This window comes from Lipotes vexillifer, unplaced genomic scaffold (assembly GCF_000442215.2).
Source record: "Lipotes vexillifer unplaced genomic scaffold, Lipotes_vexillifer_v1.1 scaffold94, whole genome shotgun sequence".
NCBI lineage: Eukaryota > Metazoa > Chordata > Mammalia > Artiodactyla > Lipotidae > Lipotes > Lipotes vexillifer.
Window position 1 is genome coordinate 624,207 of NW_006793838.1, and position 19,587 is coordinate 643,793.

Genomic DNA, 19,587 nt, shown 5'->3' on the forward strand with positions numbered 1-19,587 from the left:
CAAAAACTTTTGGAAAATTAGTCTTCTTTATATGTTGCCCCTGTTTCGTTTTATGGATCTAGAGTTTGTAAGAAATCTTTTATGCATATTTTAAGTGGAATTTATGTGTCCCTGTTGGGTAGAAGTAAAGGAAGAAAGTGAGAGGAAGAGAAGGAAGGGAAAGGGGGGAGGGTCTGATGCCGAGTGCTACATGCAGAAGTCTTCCTCGCAAACAAGATACCTGTAGAGACAGACCAGGTGTTACCCCAGAGGCAAGAACATCTGGGTAATAGAGATGTCATCCCAGGTGATTTAGGAGAGCTGTTAAGAATGCAATCTTCTGATTGACTTGGACTGAACTCCCAGTTGGTCACTTACTCTTTGAGGCAATTTGAATGAGTTACTTAACTTCCTGCACCCAGGTCCTCTTCTCTAATGTGGGGATATTAATACCTTCACCCCCAGGTTTATTGACAGGATTAAATGAGATAATCCATGTCAAGGAAATGGCCACCTAAACACAAATGTTCTGTGAATTTGAGCTGTTATGATCAATGATTAGCAATCTTGTGAATTCAAAACTCAGCCCAGAGGATATTCTTTTCTTCCTCTTGAACAAAGCAAATACATCTATACAAACCCTTCAATGTTCAGTACTCAACAAAGGGCCTTTACAGACATTCAATGAGAGTTGAACGGAGGGGTCAGACTTCACACAGCTGCCAGGCTCATGGATATGGGCTGGGATCCAAAGCAAAAAAAGAGTTGAAATTAAGCTGTTGAACTCTGTGTAATTCTGGCAGAAGGCTGTGCAAGCCAGTAAGATGATTGGAACTTCACATTCAGGCGGACTGTGTGGAAGCTCTTTAAGACATCCGTGGCAAGCAGCAGCACATGCATGTGCTACGTCTCAGTGATGCCAGGACTGAGCCTTGAGTCCCCCAGACTCTTGGACAGATTTTGTCTTTATTGTAACCCTTTGGGCAAAGACGCCATTCAGACTATTTAACCACCAGTCCCCTGGACAACATGGCACCACCAACTGGAATGGACACTGGCCGCGCACCCCAGGAGAACATCAGCTCTGCAGTGAGGACCTCCTCTTCTGTCTACCAGCAAGGCATCGAGATGGAATTAGAACCCAGCTCTGTCAGATTCCCGAACTCAGGGTTTCTTTGTTGAGGGGTTGTTTTGTTTAAGGATTTTACCTGGAGGGCAGTTTTAGGTTCACAGCAAAATTGAGAGGAATGTACAGAGATTTTCCATAACACCTCCATCCCCCCACATACATAACCTCCACCACTATGGACATCCCCCACCCGAGGGGTACATTTGTTACAGTTGATCCACCCACGTTGACACATCATAACCCCTCAAAGCCTACAGTTTTCATTAGGGTTCATGCTTGGTGTTACATATTCTATGGATTTGGACAAATGTATAAGAACATGTATCCATCATTATGGTATCATACAGAGTATTTTCATTGCCCTAAAAGAGCTCAGGTTTTCAACCACTGTAGGTTATAATCATCATTTATATGGGCTACATATTAATTATGAAATGGTTTATTACAAAAATATTTGACTAGCTTGACTTAGCCAATTCTTCTGTTGCACTAAGAAAACCCATGATGAATTTTTTTTTAATTTAATTTTCGGGAGGCTGTAGCATTGAGGAGATTTAGCTGACAGGTACAGTCTCTGCTCTGATACATGGGTGGCGTAAATCAGGTAAGCACATCCCGCACATGGGAGGACTATAGACATGGTTAAGTCATGGTTCTTTTTCCATTACATTGAAGGCCAAATTTCAAAAATAGAGTTTGCCTGGGCTCTGGCATCTGCTAACAAGCACATAGCTTAAAAAACAAAACAAAAAAACCCCCACTTTCTAATAACGTATGAGAGGTAAGAGGTTGCTTTTGCTCATTATTCACATTTTGACATTTATATTTGTATTTCAGTGTTGTATATATTCATGTATTTTTGGCATCTTTTATGTCAAAGGGAACCCTATAGGTTTACATCTCTTAATAAACTAGTTTTTTACTCAAATTAATTTTATTTATTATTTACAATTAAATTGTGATCTCTATTTTTTTTTTTTTTTTTTTCGGTACAGTTACCAAAATTCTCCCCTTCCTTTTTTTTTTTTTTTGCGGTACGCGGGCCTCTCACTGTTGTGGCTTCTCCCGTTGCGGAGCACAGGCCCTGGACGCGCAGGCCCAGCGGCCATGGTTCACGGGCCCAGCAGCTCCGCGGCATGTGGGATCTTCCCGGACCGGGGCACGAACCCGTGTCCCCCGTATCGGCAGGCGGACTCTCAACCACTGCGCCACCAGGGAAGCCCGTGATCTCTTTTTAAAAGGGTAAAATTAGCTTTGACTTTGTTCGGAAATCGGTATTTTCCTCACTTGTCATGAAATAGGACACACGGATCAACAGACCTTAAGATATGAATATGTTTTGAAAAGTTTAAATAATGGTTGCCCAAGATAAAAAAAAATACTCATTATTTACTCTTTAAAAATGTAGGCGTATAGCACATATGGCTGCAGTAACAGAACATGTGTGCTCTCCTGTGGCATAAATCAGACTTATGTGCTTTAGGTAACAGAAGATTTCAACATCCTATATAAATGCTAAGCACTCACTTTGTCCTTCCCTACAATTTCCTTCTGTTAGTATACAGGGCTGTTGCCTTGCAGACCTAGTGTGCACTAATCATTGTGGATAATTTGCCACGTGACGGAGGAAAATTCACCTATTCAGGATGAAAAGCAATTGCATGTCATGCCAACTCTGTTCTAGATTGATATCCTATGTCTATCCCCCGGAAGAGGTACTCAACGAGCCTGGTGAACTCACTGTCCTCAGTCGCCCCTCCCAGGGTGGCCGTGAAAAGTGGCTGAGCCGGGGGGGGGGGGGGGTGGTCACCCGCCTTAGAGCAGCTCATTCCCAGGTGGGCAACTGAGTCAATCAGAGGCTCTCTTCCCGCCTGAGAATTTGAACCGGGGCCTAGGGCTCAGAGCTGGTGAATGCTGGAGCTGGTACTTTACTGTGGATTCTGGACCAGATTTGGCACCACTGTTATCGAGGAATGAACCAGCTGAGGTTGTAGAGAAGCAGGAACTATGAGTAAGTAGGGGAAGCCAGCCTTCGGAGAGAAGGAAGGATCAGGTATATAGAGAGAAGAGAACAGAGACCATGCAGAAGAAGCAGAGGAAAGAGAGAAGGAGAAAAGGAGAAAAGAGGAATAGACCTCTAAGGTTTCATTTGACTTCTCACAATTGGGTTCCCTGAGATTCTCCTGAATCCTTTAAAAAACTACAAATTCGTTTTTAGTAGGCTTGGCTAGCCTCATACATTATTCCTATATGTTGGATTTGAGATGAGCTGAGGATTTGAGAGCAAACAGTTTATCTGGGAGCACAGGGAACCCAGCAGCGGAGGAAGGAAGGTGCACAGAGAAGTAAAGGCATCCTTTAATAAAGGTTCACTAAGAAGCCAGCTACACAATGTGGGGAAACCTGTAAAACACACGCCTCAGTATCCTCCCACCCATGGGTGAGGGAACCGGAGTATTTATACACCAACTCCCAAGAGTCATTGGTTCAGGGCTGCTTGCTGGGGTGTTAATTCCCTCACAGTTCTAGTTTCCTAGGGACATAAGCCAAGCAACTTGCCGTAATCCTGGGAAATGCCCTCAGGCAGAGAGATAGAGATCCTGCAGCTCCAAGTCTGAAGGAGCAGAGAGAAATGGCAAAGCCCAGAGACAGAAGCGGGGAGGGCAGCTTTCTGCAACGTGGCAATTTTGGGTCATTGTTTCCCTGTTCCTAAAGTATAGCCATGCACTGGATGTCAACGGTTCACAACCATAGTATCTGCCCACCATTGTGGCAATATTTCCAGATCCTTCTTAGTTATGCTGGACTCTATTTCCTGATCTATTTTACCATTTCACATTAGACTAGAGCATCTGAATCAAGTCCTCTAGGATCTGACTTTTGTTTCTTCCCTGGAGACTTGCCCCTTTCAGCAACTCACTGGCCATCCTCAGCACTCCCACAGTATCATCCTCTAATTCAAGCTTTCCATGGGAGGGATAGGACCAGTTTTTGAAAGACAAAGGATATTCCTAAAATAGGAATCTAGAGTCTGGCTTCTGATCTGGGTTGCAAGATAGAAACTTCTGACTGTAGCATAAAAGATTCCAACTTGGCCAGTGGTTCTTAAATACTTGTTCTTGGATCATAATAAGGCTCACTGAGGACCCTGTAAAGATAAGAATCTCTAGAGGCTATACTTGGAGATTCTGATTCAGGAAAACAGGCTGGGGTCTGGGCATCTTGAGCAAAGTTCACCTGTGGTTCTGATCCCCAGACAGGAATGAGAAACAACTAATAAATGACTAAAGTGTCTTTCACCTCTAGAATTCCGTAATCCACTTAAAAGTCAATTTGGTCTTAGCGTCTCTAATGATGACTCTGAAAATAGTTCGGGGACTCCAGGAGAGTGGCATTTCATGTAAAAGTCCTTACTTACTCATTAGTGGAAATTTGCCACAAAATGACCAATCTCCTTGGCCACCAACAGCATCACTAGCATTCCTGAATCCAACTCCTTTTTCGGGACTGTATATATGAATCCCACATACTTACTGCTTACTATATGGTATGTTTCATGTTCTAAAATGAACACAAGTGAGATCAAATGAATTCTCACCGTCCTTTGCTCCCCCCCCATTTTTAGTGTTTGCACTGGTGAACAATTCTACATCTTCCCATAAAAATCCTTCATATTTTTTCAGGCTTTGTTCCTATGCCCCCTTCTCCTCTCCAGATAGATAAAGAGTTATAATTATTTAGGCTTCTTTTAGGGAAGCAAACACTCAAATCTAAGCAAGCAGGGATTGCAGAGGTGGAAGAAATGTCTTTTCAACATACAGCCCAGGCATTTCTAAAGAGCATTAAGATTATCTCCATGGTTATTTCCAAACCCTCCAAATTGTTTCCTGGAGGAAAATGCTCAAGAAGTTGAAACACCTGTCAACACATTAAGTAAGACCTGAGGTTTTGATAAGCCATTCTTTCTTCTTAAAGTGAGGCATTCCAGGCAAGTTTTAGGAAGACACAGCATGGGGCCATTCTCTCTTCTAAACAGCTCTCTCCCAAACCTCATTTGTTCTACAAGTAACAGCACTTAACCATGAGAAGTACCACTCCTTCACAGAGGTAGAAACAACCTGATCTAAGTTAACACAGAAGATGACTTTACAATTCAACTTGCAAATAGGCAGAATTCTGCTTTCACATATATTCTTACTTTCCAACAAACACATCTGTGATCATAAACAGTCATCCCTCGCTTTCTGCTGGGGATTTGTTCCAGGATCCCCACAGATACCACAATCCGGGGATGCTCAAGTCCTTTATTTAAGATGGCGTAGCATCTGCATATAATCTAAGCACATCCTCCTGTACCCTTTAACTCATCTCTACATTACTTATAATACCTAATACAATGTAAATGCTATGTAAACAGTTGTAAACACAACGCAAATGCTATGTAAATGGGTGCCGGGCGTGCAACAAATTCAAATCTTACTTTTTGGAACTTTCTGGAATTTTTTTTCAAATATTTTCAATTCGTAGTTGGTTGAATCCATGAATGTGGAATCCATGGATTGAGGGCCCAACTGTATTAAGGTTTACAGGTCTTAACTTAGAACAGAATGAAGTAAACTTTGCAGACAGCCAGAAACCCTTCAGTAACAAATCACACTCTAGGGTTTTGATAACAGTCCTAGAGGCAGAAGTATTAGGCTGACCAGGCAGCTGCACACAGACATTGTCTCTGGTTTTGTGGTCTACATCAGCATTTTTAAATTTTCTATTGGACTCGTTTGAAGGCTCCTGGAGACTACCCTGCTCATCTTGTTAGCCACTAGAACACCTGCAGGACTGCAGAACATGGCAGGCACTTGATAAGCAATTTTTTTGAATAAATGAGTGAATGAGTGAATTAGATTCACCATGGTTGTTACTCCAGGCTGAATATTAGAATCAACTGGGGAGCTTTTAAAAAACCTTGATGCTCAGACCCCAATCTTAGAGAAATCAAGTCAGAATCTCTGGGGCTCGATGACTCTCTCCCTTTCGCTCAGATCTCTCTGAAATGTATAATATTATGTATTTCAGGCAATTCTACTGTGCAGTGGTAGCTGAGAAAGAAGAGATCAGAATAACCATATAAAAAACTAAGCTCCTTAGTTTAGTATTTCCATTGCCACAGAAGCTACTCAGATCTGAGGCCATGAGAATATCTGCAAAACAGGATCAAACGAATATCTAAAGTCATCCCCATATGCTTTGTTGATTGAGTTAAATGAAATGAATGCTGGTAAAAGCAGCACTACTTTGTGTGTGTACATACATACATGTATACACAGATACACATACACGTACAGGATTAACTAAAAATTCATCAGTTCTACGCCACTGTTTTGAATGGAACTTGAATTAGATTAACTATCTCGATTATGCAGAGAAATTTAGCTTAATGACCTACCATTACTTTAATGGCTTTGAAATTCAGAAGGTAAGAAGACACTGTGTTTCTTCCATTGAGCATTAAACATAAAATGCCTCTGACTGACTGTCATGAAAACCCAATTTTATTGCCATTTGAATTATTCAGAATCAATATCCGGCATTAGCCAGCATGGGGAAGCTCAAATATAAGGCAGCGTGTGAAAGCAACGTTCCCCTATATTGAGCAATCATGCTTTGTGTGAGGGATAATGAGCTGTTTGCTGCATGTCACCACTTCAGATGCATCGAGAATTAACAACTTTATCTTCCCTTTATATTATGTAATAAAAGGATTACTTCATAGAGATGAACAATTTTCAAGGCTATGAAACATTCAAACTACAGCTGGGCTCAAGGAATCTTGCCTCCTCTCTAAGGAGAGAGAAAGGGTTTTAACTGTTTACACAAGAGAGAAATTTGCTAAAGTTATGTTTTTTAGTTATTTGATGAGTAAACTGCAACCTTGTATTTCCCTAAGCTGAAAATTGCTTACAGGCAAAAATACGACACCAGAGTCGTCTTGTAGAGGCTTCGCTTCAGCTGTGACTGTCAGAAGTGGTACTGCTTGAAGAAATTTGCCAAAAAGCGTAAAGAAAAAGTTAGGGAACAACAGTATAAAAGGATAAACAGAAAATGTTGGATTGCCATGTGTTTAGGGTACGGCTGGCCCGATGCTAATAACCCGACTGTGTTATTTCATATAAGTCTCAGAACAAACTCATGAAGCCAGAACTGGTACAATCTCCCCCATTTTACAGATTAGGAAGTTCAAGGGACCTAAGGGAATTTTCTTCTCTCCATCTCTAAGTGCATAAGGGCTACAGCTGGGATTCCAAAATAGGCTGTATGACTTCAAAAGGAAATCATGAAATCTGATACTCTAAGAATAAGCCTGCTCACATGCCATCAGAGGAGGGACAGAGAAACAAAGTAAAATACAATGGAAAACACTGAAGACCGAATTGCCTGTCAAGGCAAAAGTCGGATGGGTTCTACTGAAATCAAGGAGGTACTTCAGGGAGGTGCTTACACGTGTCAACCTATGTGATAAGTGGCCGGGGCATGTGTAAGTGGACGCATTCCTCATTCCCACCTCAAGGAAGCAGGAGCTAGCATACCCCCAGCCCCAGTTCATGCTGAAACTCAGTGTAGCTGTCGAACTCCACTCAAAGAGATCTCCCAAGAGCTGTTTATACTGTTTCCTTTCCCCTCATTAGAGTCCTAGCTCAGGCTAATAAATCAGTGTACAATTTGTGTATAATCTAATTTTTGCTTTGTGCTTCATCTGGTGTAGGTGGAAGCAGGGGAAAAATGAAAAAAAGCAACAACTGGAAAATGAAGACTAATGAGAACTTGGATCCTTAAGAAAATATCCTTTAGAGATGCCCAGTTGGAATTATAGGAAAAAATGAGTGTAAGCTCTTCCTTCTGTGGAGTTGTGACTTGCGAGGGTCTATGTATAGCCATACATCCAAATATTTGAAAGGCACGATGAGTTTTTGCTGTGTGCAGTCATTTCTCTGGGTCTGCCCTGCCTCCCAGTCTGGGTAGCACACAGGCTGTGCCATTAGGAGGTGTGAACTGTGTCCTGGGTGTGTCCTCTGTTTCTCTTCCCAGACATTTATAGCGCAGCCAATAATAATTCCCAAACCACCCCCAAGTCATCCCACAGAGAACACTTGGCGTTCCTTAAAACTAGCCAGATATATTAGGTACCCGGGTAGGGAACATAGCAATTACATAAGCTAATGGTATTCAAAGATATAAGTTTAAGGACGAAGGAGTCATAGAAAAAGAAAAGCATGTTTGCACGCTGAGGGTTTCAATCCAAACACTCCTTGCTAACTTGGTCTTTGGGCGTGCAGGCAAGATTGAAATCACCGCGCTTGCTGAAGCAGTGGAAGATTACAAGGACAGTGGCTGTTTACTTTAGAGGCATCATTCTCTTCTCTCATTTTTTACCGGGACCTGCACACGCCAAAGCATCTTACTTCGATTTCAGTTTATCTGCTAGCATTTCCACCGTCACCTAGATAGGGTTGAAGACAAGTCATGATTTTGTCTCATTTACAAAGTGGGGGGTTGGGGGAGTTATCTTTTGCTGGTGGAAAATTTGTCTTTGCCCATTGACAGGAAGTAATTTGGAAGGACTCTAATTAAAGCCTGAGACTATTACATAAAACCAGAGTCACAACGAAGCTCAAAAATTTCCCTCAACAGGGGAAAAACTGGTCGAACTCTAGAGAAAACAGGTAAGCTCTTTCTATGCATGAAACCTGGATTCGGTTTTAATAACAGTAAAAAAGGAAATGTACTGCCCCCTTCTGGCTCTGCAAAACAAAGTCCTATTATATTTAACACTGAATAACACAATGATGTAGGAGTCACCACTGAACAAATCTTAGATCCTCTCTCTTAGCGGAGAGAGCAAGGTTGATTTGCAATTCTGAAAGGATAATGAAAGGGCCAGTGTTATTATTTAATATAAAAATAGATTTCCTGGTTTCTCTCAAGTGTTTATCATCAGATACAGGGAACAATATGAAACTGAATTACCAAGGATGATCTCTGATAAATCAAATGAAGAACGCTGTTGGAAAAAGGCCAACTGTGTGAACAGCTTGATGCTTGAGGAGAATACACTGCCCCATAAAACAGCTTAAGACGATAGACTTCTCAACATTTTTGGTTCGTTTACAGAAGAAAGAGAAGTATGTCCTGGATGTGGAGTTTGAGAACTGATGACTCAGCAGAGCTCTCAAATGTTGACTTTGAGGAAAATACCCACTTCTCCCAAACTGCTAAGCAGACATCTCACATGCCTTCAGCTGAGGGCCAGCGTGGGGTCCTGCTAGTTCCCCTTTTTCTCCTTGGTTTACACCTGGGTGAGTGCTCTCTGCTCAGCCAGGGAGTGAGGCTGGGAAACAGTGGTGTGAAGCCTAGGGCAGGACACCCAGGTCCCTAAAGTTAAGACCAAAAAGACATAGAAAGACCAGGGTCTAGGTGAGCTCATCACCAGCTACGAAAAATGTTTCTATTCCATTGTAAAAAAATATCTTCACTTGGGACAGATGTATATTACTCTACATCATTCTTTCTTTTAAAAATGAAAGTTTGCCTTTAAAAATATTAATATAGTCACGTAATAAAATCAAACAAAAAGCCCACAATATAAAATAGGAAAGAAGACATCCCCTTACTGCTGTCTACTTCTGAGGAAACCAGATAGTTTTGTGTGTAGAACCTTCCGGAAATGCTATGTATATGCAAACAAATTCAATCTATAATTGTATTGTTTTCTACTCAAATAGGAACCTACTCTATATAACATTTTGCCCTTTGTATTTTCATTAATAGCAGACCTTTGAGATCACTATGCAGTGGTACCTCTAAATTGTTATCTTTTTTTATCCACAGTTGTATGATGCTCCGTTTTATGACCCGCATGTTTTCAAGTAATCCTCAAACCACTCTGTACAGTAGGTACCTGTATTATGTCATTGTCCAGGTGAGGAACATGAGGAAACTGCTTGTCCAAAGCCACACAGTACTTAGTGGGGGAGCCAGGATTTAAGCCCCAATGTCCACAATTTTATCCACTGTCTTAGTCTATTGGGCTGCTGTAACAAAAATACCATAAACTGGATGGTTTACAAATACCACCAATACCATAAAAACATGTATTTGTCATAGTTCTGGAAGCTTGGAAATCCAAGATCAAGGCACCAGCAGATCCAGCGCCTGGTGAGGATTTGCAGACAATCATCTTGTACTGTACCTGGCAGCAGAGGCTGGGAAGCTCTCTGGGGTCTTTTTAATAAGAGCACTAATCCCCTACATGAGGGCTCCATCCTCATGACCTAATCACCTCCCAGAGGCCCCACCTCCTAATCAGATTGGTGATTAGGTTTCAATATACAAATTTTGGGGGGACATAAACACTTGTACAGTAAGTGCCCCACATATGAACGAGTTCATTCTGAGAGCGCATTCATAAGTCCAATTTGTTCATAAGTCCAGCAAAGTTACCCTAGGTATCCAACTAACACAGTCGGCTACATAGTACCATGCTGTAATAGGTTTATGATACTTTTCACACAACTAATACATAAAAAACAAACACAAAAAAATAAAGAAAACATTTTTAATCTTACAGTACAGTACCTTGAAAAGTACAGCAGTACCAGCTACATCACCACTGCTTTACGCTTGCTTCTGGACATCCTGGGCTTGAAATAAAGATACTGTACTACTGTACTCTATACAGTACTGTACAGCAGTACTTTACAAAAGCACAACCACTTGTAGAGGACGCACGCACGTGACAATGTACACCAGACATGTGAACTAAATTATGTGATTGGACATGTGAACTCACATTCGCATCTTTGAAAGTTCAAAACTTGAAGGTTCGTATGTAGGGGACTCACTGTATTCTAGCATCCACTGTATTACACTGCCTTCCTAAATATTTACTGTTGCTATTATTCTGTTTTACACTAGTATTAAAAGCCAAGACACATCAGCTGTGAAAATATTGGTGTCAACATCATCACTCAGACATCGTTGCCTATCCTTCCCCGAAGTCTTTGAATCTCAGAACTTTTCTACTTAGCACTGATGAGAGCTACTTAGGGGTGAGTAATCAAGTATCAACAACCAGAACTTGCAGCACCCCTGAACTGCCTAGAAGCAGAGGGCTCCCTCATCCCCAACCACAAATATGCACTCCAGCCCCTGGGTGGTCAGACTAGGCACAGATGTCAGTGTGCCGAAGCTGTATTTGGATTTCTTACTGATGAATATTACAGCCAATGTACCCATCTGGCCACTGAGATAAATAATGTAAAAATGAAGACATGCTTACATAATTCATGCAGTATTGATGAACGGGGCCCTTAATTCAGACTGCTCCTACAAATCATTTAATTATGAGCTGTGCAACTCTAAGACAGAAACAGCATTTTAGCCATGTGTAAATGGGTATGGTTTGGAGACTTGAAGTGCACAACACAGAAACTCAAGGCCCCCCACCCTTGATTATTATAAAGAAATCTGTGGATTCTCATAAACCCCAGACGAACATGGTGCTAAATACAGGAGACTATACTTCTGGGCAAAATGCCATTCGTTTACTTTCAAGGTAAGGATTCCAACAATGGCTCACGCCACTTTCACCAGGAAGTTGTGGACGGAAGTGAGAAAATGAAATGTTGCCAGTTATTCTACAAATGGCACACTTCCTGAGGAGATAGCCAAGATTACATGCCCTGAACACTTCACTACCATTTTGAAAGCTATTATAAACAAACAAACAAAAAAAAAGAAAAAAAGGAAAAGAAAATAACTAGTGTTGGCGAGGATGTGGAGAAATTAGAACGTTTGTGCGCTCTTAGCAGGTATGTAAAATGGTTCAGCCACTGTGGAAAGCAATATGTCGGTTCCTCAAAAAATTAGAGTTAGAATATGATCCAGCAGTTCCACTTTGGGGAATCATCCCACAAAAATTGAAAGCAAGGTCTCAAGGAGGTATTTGCACACCCATGCTCAAAGCTGCTTTATTTGCAGTAGGTAAAAAGTGGATGCAGCTCAAGTGTCCATTGAGGGATAAATGAATAAGCAAAATGTGGTATATACATGCCATGTAATATTATTCAGCCTTAAAAAAGGAAGGAAATATGACCCATGCTACAACACGATGAACCTTGAGGATATTACACTAAGTGAAACAAGCCAGTCACAAAAAGCAAACACTGTATGATTCCACTTATACAAGGTCCCTAAAGTCATCTAACTCGTGGAGACAGATGGTAGAATGGTGGTTACCGGGGCCTGGGGGAGAGGATACGGGGAGTTGTTTATAATGAGTATAAATTTTCAGTTTTGCAAGATGAAAGAGTTCTGAAAATTGGTTACACAATAATGTGAATATATGTAATACTACTGAACTGTACACTTTAAAATGGTTGAGCCGGTAAATATCATGGTGTGTGTATTTTACCACAATTAAATTTTGTAAAAATATTATGCAAAGTGGAGACTGGGCATCCAGCACAGGACGCATCCCATTATTTATCATGCACTGACTCTGCCTTATGCTGAGCTAAGAGATCTACAGTCACGATCTCTTTGTAACCCTCATGATACTTACGTTAAATAGGCATTGCCCCATCTTCTATGGGGTCCATCTGTAGCTTAGAAACCAGCTCACGTCGTGGTGGCAGCCTGTCAGGCGGAAGTAGATGGATCCGGCAAAAAGAACTAGGGAATCACAGCTTTGCCACCCAGCGATATCCTCCTTCCTTTGGGAGCACCTACTTCATCAGCAAATAGGGTAACGCACTCATGAATGAATCTCAAGTTTCCTACCACTTGTATGGGTCCCAGCATGAGCTGACCCCCTCCTGTCTCTAGCTCCATCCCACACATCTCTCCTTCTCACACACTATATTTCAGAAGTACTGATCTCACTTCTGCTTCTCTACCATGCCAACCCCTTTCCAGCCTCAGGGCCTTCGCCTTTGCTGTTCTCCCCGCCTGGCTCATCCTTTCTTGAATTATCCTTGGCTGACTCCTCCGCCACCTGTAGGTCTCAATTCAAGGGCTACCTCCTCTGAAATGGCTTCACTTTGGAACTAACTGTTCTGAAGATGGGCCTCTCCTACCACCACCAACCATCACCACCGCCAATTACTCTATTGCGTCACTGTACGGATTCCTTTACATCACTTATCAAAACCTGTAACTATCATGTTCACGTATCGGCTTACTTCTTTACCGTCAACCTCTCCCACTAAAATATACATTTTATAAGAACAAGGATAGGTCGGTATCATTCACCACTTCATCCCCAGGACTTGTAATAGTTCCGGCATACCTGCTACGTGGAAAGGACCAATAAATAAATATTAGCTGCTGTTATAATTCTGTACGGTGACATTCTTTCGATAAGACGATGAAGGTGAAGGTTTGAGATAGCTTGGCAAGGAACTCAGTGGTCAGGTTTTCTGCAGAAAGTACCCACCAGCTGGGTGAGAACTAGTCACTGGTGCTGAACAAAGACAAAGACATACACCTTCATGCCTTCAACTCCAGGACCCCCTGGGCAGAAGGCATTCTCCCTCTGGGTTAATCAAGGGAATGTCTAAAGAACCCAGTCTTTCCTTTGGGTCCACGTGCGGTCTCACATCCCCCATAGTATATGCTAATGGCACATCCCTGGTCCAGCAGCAGCATCAATAATCAAACCACATGGCTGGGGCTTTCAACTGGTTTATCACTTATCAGTTCCAAAGACACTTGCCAAGCTGACAGAGAGAGTTGTCTGGGATGTGACCTATAAAAATCACTAGATTTCTGGGTAAAAGATGACTTACACGTCTCAGGCTCATAGGCTATCTTAACTCATCTGGTTGACTATGCACGATTTTTGTTTGTGAAATCTCTGACCCTGAACTTCTGAGTTTGGCAGTTTTGAACTTGACATAATGAGTGCCAAAAGGCGTCAAGCAGATTCACCATCCTGCTCAGAAAATTTTCATGTTCTAGTAGAGTAGACTCCATTGGAGGGTACACAGTCTAGTACTACCTTATACACACACAGCAAGGGTGGGGGGCGTTGATTTGTCACAAAACTGAAAAGTTCAAGGCTTCAGGCTCATGTCGATACAGGTGCCAACATTCAAATGATCTCAGAAATGAATATTTTTTTAACTTTTTTTTTTAACTTTTTTTTTTTTTTTTTTTTTTTTTTTTTGCGGTACGCGGGCCTCTCACTGTTGTGGCCTCTCCCTCTGTGGAGCACAGGCTCCGGACGCGCAGGCTCAGCGGCCATGGCTCACGGGCCCAGCTGCTCCGCGGCACGTGGGATCTTCCCGGACCGGGGCACGAACCCGTGTCCCCTGCATCGGCAGGCGGACTCTCAACCACTGCGCCACCAGGGAAGCCCCCTTTTTAACATTTTGTTTTGTGTTCAGGCTGGCTTTCCCTATCGTCATAGTCCATTCAGGCTGCTATAACAGAATACTACAGGCTTAAGGAACAAACATTTATTTCTCACAGTTCTGAAGGCTAGGAAGTCCAAGATCAAGGCACCAGCAGAGCTGATGTCAGGTGGGAGCCCACGTCCTAGTTTGCATATGGCCACCTTCTCCTTGTATCCTCACATGGTAGAGAGCAGAGAGAGAGAGAGAAAACAAAAACAAAAACAAAAATATTCCTGTCTCTTCTGATAAGGGAACTAATCCCATTCATGAGTGTTCCATCCACATGACCTAATTGCCTCCCAAAGGCCCCATCTCCAAATATCATCACTTTGGGGTTCAGGTTTCCAACATATAAATTTTGCAAGGGTGCAAACCTTTAGTCTATGGCACCCATGTACTACAACATGGTCATTAGATATCCGAAGCCAGAGTCCCATTCATTTCATAACCCCAGGAAAAAGCGTTTCTTTCCAGGAACAAATCTCATTGGATAGAGCTGGTCATGTGCCCATTGGTGAACCAATCACCAGGCCCGGAGAAATGGAAAATGCTGATTGGACAAGCCCGAGTCATGGCAGATACCCATGAGTATAGAGGGAGGTGTCAGTCCTGTCTCAATGACAGGGACTCTAAGAAGGGAAAGTGCAGCTGCTCAAACCATTCCAAGATGGGTTCCATTCGCAGAAGATGGAAGAGTAAGTTCTGGGCAGGCAAGCAAGCAAGCAAACAAATAAACAATCAGATTTTAGCTGCAGAAATGGGCATACGAAAGTAGAGCTGGCCACAAAATATGAGAAACACAATGAAACAAAAACATAACAAAACAAAACAAAACAAAACAAATAAAACCCTACCCTTTAGTGGCACTTCTAATCTCCCAGTTGCATATGTATATTTACATGTAGTAAAGAAGAGGGAACTGGGGCGGGGGGCTGGCTACCAGAAATACCAAGAAGATGGTATCTGAGGTGGCCCGGCTGGGTAGTCTAGGCAAAGGGAAAGTATGTGCAAAGGCAATTTCTTGCATCATTTCTAACAACAATGCTATGAGGAAGAGTAGTATAATCCCCATTTTAGAAATGAAGAAACCCGTCCATGGTCACTCTTTTTGTGGGGTTTGCCTCAGGCCAGTCTAATTCCCAAAAGAACTCATCTTTTCACCAGGACCACCATGTGCAGTTGAGCACGGCGAGCTCACACAAGCGTAGTGGCTCCATTCCCCTAGATCGTGAGATAAAATAGCGCCCCCTAGAGTCGGGCACTGGAACTCTGGACAACTGTGCATGGTAGCCCTGCATTAACCCCTGGACCAAGGAGACAGGTTTAAGAGGACAGGGATTAAGGGTGAACCTTAATCCCAAGGCACCTTCATACTCTGCTAAGATTCTACCGGGACAGTACTAGTTAAAGTTCTCATGAAACACACCATTTTATTTCCTGATTCTGCGTAGCCTACAAGGATTTAAAATGAATTCTGCCATGCAATTCACTTCTTTCCAGTTCTCAGGATAAAAGCCACCCACAAAGAACAAGCCAAGCATTACTAGGCCAGGTGAACAGCGGCATTTTAAAGAAATGGGGTTTCCAAGTGTCTTATCTGGGTGGGAGGAGAAGCCAAAAGAAAAGGAAAAGTCGCTACAGAAACCAGGCTCAGCCAATCTGGGTTTTCAGCGCTTGACCCTTTGGGAGTTCACTGCAACGGAGGCAATGAAGTTCTGTTAGAGAATAAATTGGTTGGGACACAAAGCTCCTTACAGATTATAACCTCCTTCCTTGCCAATTACAAACTTGGCAATCATTTGTTTATTAACCTGATGGCTTGCTACATTAAATAGCATCACATATTTATAACGCACCAAGATAAAGCTGTAGCATTCAAAATCCCTAACCCCATCTGTCCCTCCTCACCCTGGTCCCACACTCTAAAGAACTTTTGAAGATAATTCAACAGAACAGGGTTTTAAAAAGTGTAAAACTTTCTCCTGCATTGCCTCAGGGAAAGGTTCCCTGTTCTGTGTGTGTGAGTGATAAGGTTTAGCCCCTTAAATTCATCCTAAGGAGTGTTTGTGAAACGTCTTTATTTGGAAATGCTGTGGCTTAGTCCCCAGGGGCAGGCATCCCTGCATCTCCGCTCCCCACTGCTGCACACAGACTTCAGGGGAACTAGCAAAGCTAATCCCAATTACAGAAGCTTCTCCAGTCCCCCCCCGCACCACCCATACTCTCTACCTCTACGACCACCTCTTCCATCTTTAAGGCTTAACTACCATCTCTACAAAGACGCCTCCACACCTAGACTCTTCAGCCGCAGTCAGTTTTCACTCTTAGCTTCCTCATTCCCAGCTGCCTTCTAAGACCTTAGTCCAACTGCCACCAGAACCTCAAGGGCAACCTCTCAGGGATGTAGCATTTGTTATTCTAAGAAACAAGCCAGCTCTCCTGATGAGTGTTCCTCTGTTTTGACAATGGCACTGCTCATCTCACAGTTTTGTAGACTCCAAACCTTGGAGTCACCATGTGGAGCAGACATGGGGGGATATGCCCTACACAGATAGCCTCACTTTTACAATGTCAGTGCTTGCTGGCCTGATACTTAATGGGTTCATGTTCAATGCCTGAATTTCTTTTGCTAGATGATGAAACTGCTTTGCCCACCTGGAATGCTGGAGAAGCACAGTCCCTCAACCAATGACTAATGAGAGTTGGGGTATAAATACCCCAGTTCCCCTGCTCTTAGGTGGGATAACTCTATGGTGTATATCCACATGGTTGCATGCATTCCTACAGTGGGATTAAGCGCCAGGTACACAAAATGGTCAGTGGCTTGATAAAACAAACTCTGTCCATCGCCTTCTCTCCTCTGTATCACTTTACCATCCCACCACCATCACTGCAAGGATTTCCTCCCCAATAAATTGTTTTTACATGAATCCTTCTTTCAGGTCTGTGTATGGGGGACTCAACTGAACCACCAGGAAGGTGGCCCCTTCCTATCCATATTTCCCACATGCAGTGTGTCTCTAAGTCTGGTCAAACCTATCTCCGCACCACTCTAAGATTGATCTCCCCCATAGGGCCATGAGGATCTTGCCATATCCCTGCTACCTGGAGAGAAGTCAGGAAAGCTTCCCATAGAAGGTGTTGTTAGAGCTGAGCTATGAAAGGTGGGCAGGAGTTACCAGCCAGAAGTAAGGAGGTGGATCAGAAAAGAGAAAGGAAGAAAGGTTGTACAGTGGCGTGGAAACAAGGGAGAACACTGTATGTTTAAGAAACTGACGTTTCTTTTTTTTTTGTCGGCGGAGCTGTTGTTCTCAGTGAGGGCAGGAGTTTACTCTCTAAGGAACGTTCGGCAATGTCTGGGGAGATCTGGGGTTGTCACAACTGGGGAGTGATGCAACTAGTGGGTGGAGGCCAGCAACGCTGCTCGACCTCCGACGATGCACAGGACACCATAGAAAATGACCCAACACAAAATATAGATACTGCCAAGGGTGAGAAACCCTGGTCTGGAGTTTAGAGTTTAAAGGAGTTTGGTGAGATATAGAGATAGGGAGGTTAGCAGGGGCCAGATCATGAAGATTATTGTGAGCCTTTGGGGCTCAACCGCATGAGCAGTGAGGGAGAGTTACTTTTGGTTTTTTTGGCCGCAGTGTGTGGCATGTGGGATCTTAGTTCCCCAACCAGGGACCAAATCCGTGCCCCCTGCAGTGGAAGCGCAGAGTCTTAACCACTGGACCAACAGGGAAGTCCCCCGAGTTACTCTTGGAGAACAGGGGAGTGATGTGATCAGAGTTGCAGGTGAGAAGGAAAAGATCACCCTGGGTCTGGGCAGGAGACAAAGCAAGATAGAGAGAGAACATGAGGCTGGTGAGGAAGATACTGCATATAGTCCACCTGCAAAATGGAGTCTGGACCCAGGAAGTAGAAAGGGGGGGTGCGGAGAGAAGTGGGCATATTTCTAGCGATTCTTAGGAAGCATTTTGACTGCAGTGTCTATCAGAGTGCCTATCCTATGGCAGGACTTCAACGAAAGTTTTCTGAATAAATAAATGCAAGAATGAATGATTAAATTATGTTTTCCAGCCATGGAAGGCATTGGACTGAGGCTTGGGTGCTGAGCTTGGTTGAGCTTTTGAAGATGATGTCCTGGGCGACTGGAGAGATGATAATACCATCCACTGAAATGGAGAGGCTGGGGAAAAACAATTCTAGAAGGATGAGAAGAAGGGTCAGGATGGTGCCCAGTAAAACTTTCCGAATGCTATGAGGGTGGCCCAGTCACGAGGCAGACTGGCCCGTCCACGCCTAGGACAGATGTGCCACTGCAAAAATGTGGTGTCAGGCACACGTGGTAATGAATACTTAGCAGACCCAGACTGTAGACGGGGGCGGGGGGTGCACTGGCACTTAAATGTTCATAGCAGCTTTCCTTTTTTTTTTTTTTTTTATCCTCACTGTATGTGGAAACAGCCTCTGACGACAAATAGTGATGATGGCTACTCTTTATTGTATATTTCCACATTCCAAGTACATCAGTAATTCATTAGATAAATATTTGTGGAGCCTCTCGAAAGAACCTGTTCTAGGCACAGCAACACTGCACTAAACAGAAATATCTGCCTTCAGGAGCTTACAGTGTAGTGTGTGTGTGTGTGTGTGTGTGTGTGTGTGTGTGTGTGTGAGAGAGAGAGAGAGAGAGAGAGACAGAGAGAGAGAATCCTTAAAATACATGCTATGTTATAAATGCCAAATGCAACAGCTAAAAAGCAAGAATGCAGAGTGAGAGATGTAGGGAAGTGCAATGCAATTTTGAGCAGGACAAGTCTCAGTGAGAAGGTGGTATCTGAGTAAGGACCTAAGTTGGGAGGTAGCAGGAAAAGGTTTCTCCAAGCAGAGGAAAACACAACTGCAAAGATCTTGAAGGAGGACCGAGTCTAGACAGGGAGGCCAGGGTAGCGGGGAGCGGGGCGGTGGTCAGTGAGGAGGAAAGTAACAAGAGACAAGGTGAGGAAGCTGGTAGGCATCAGA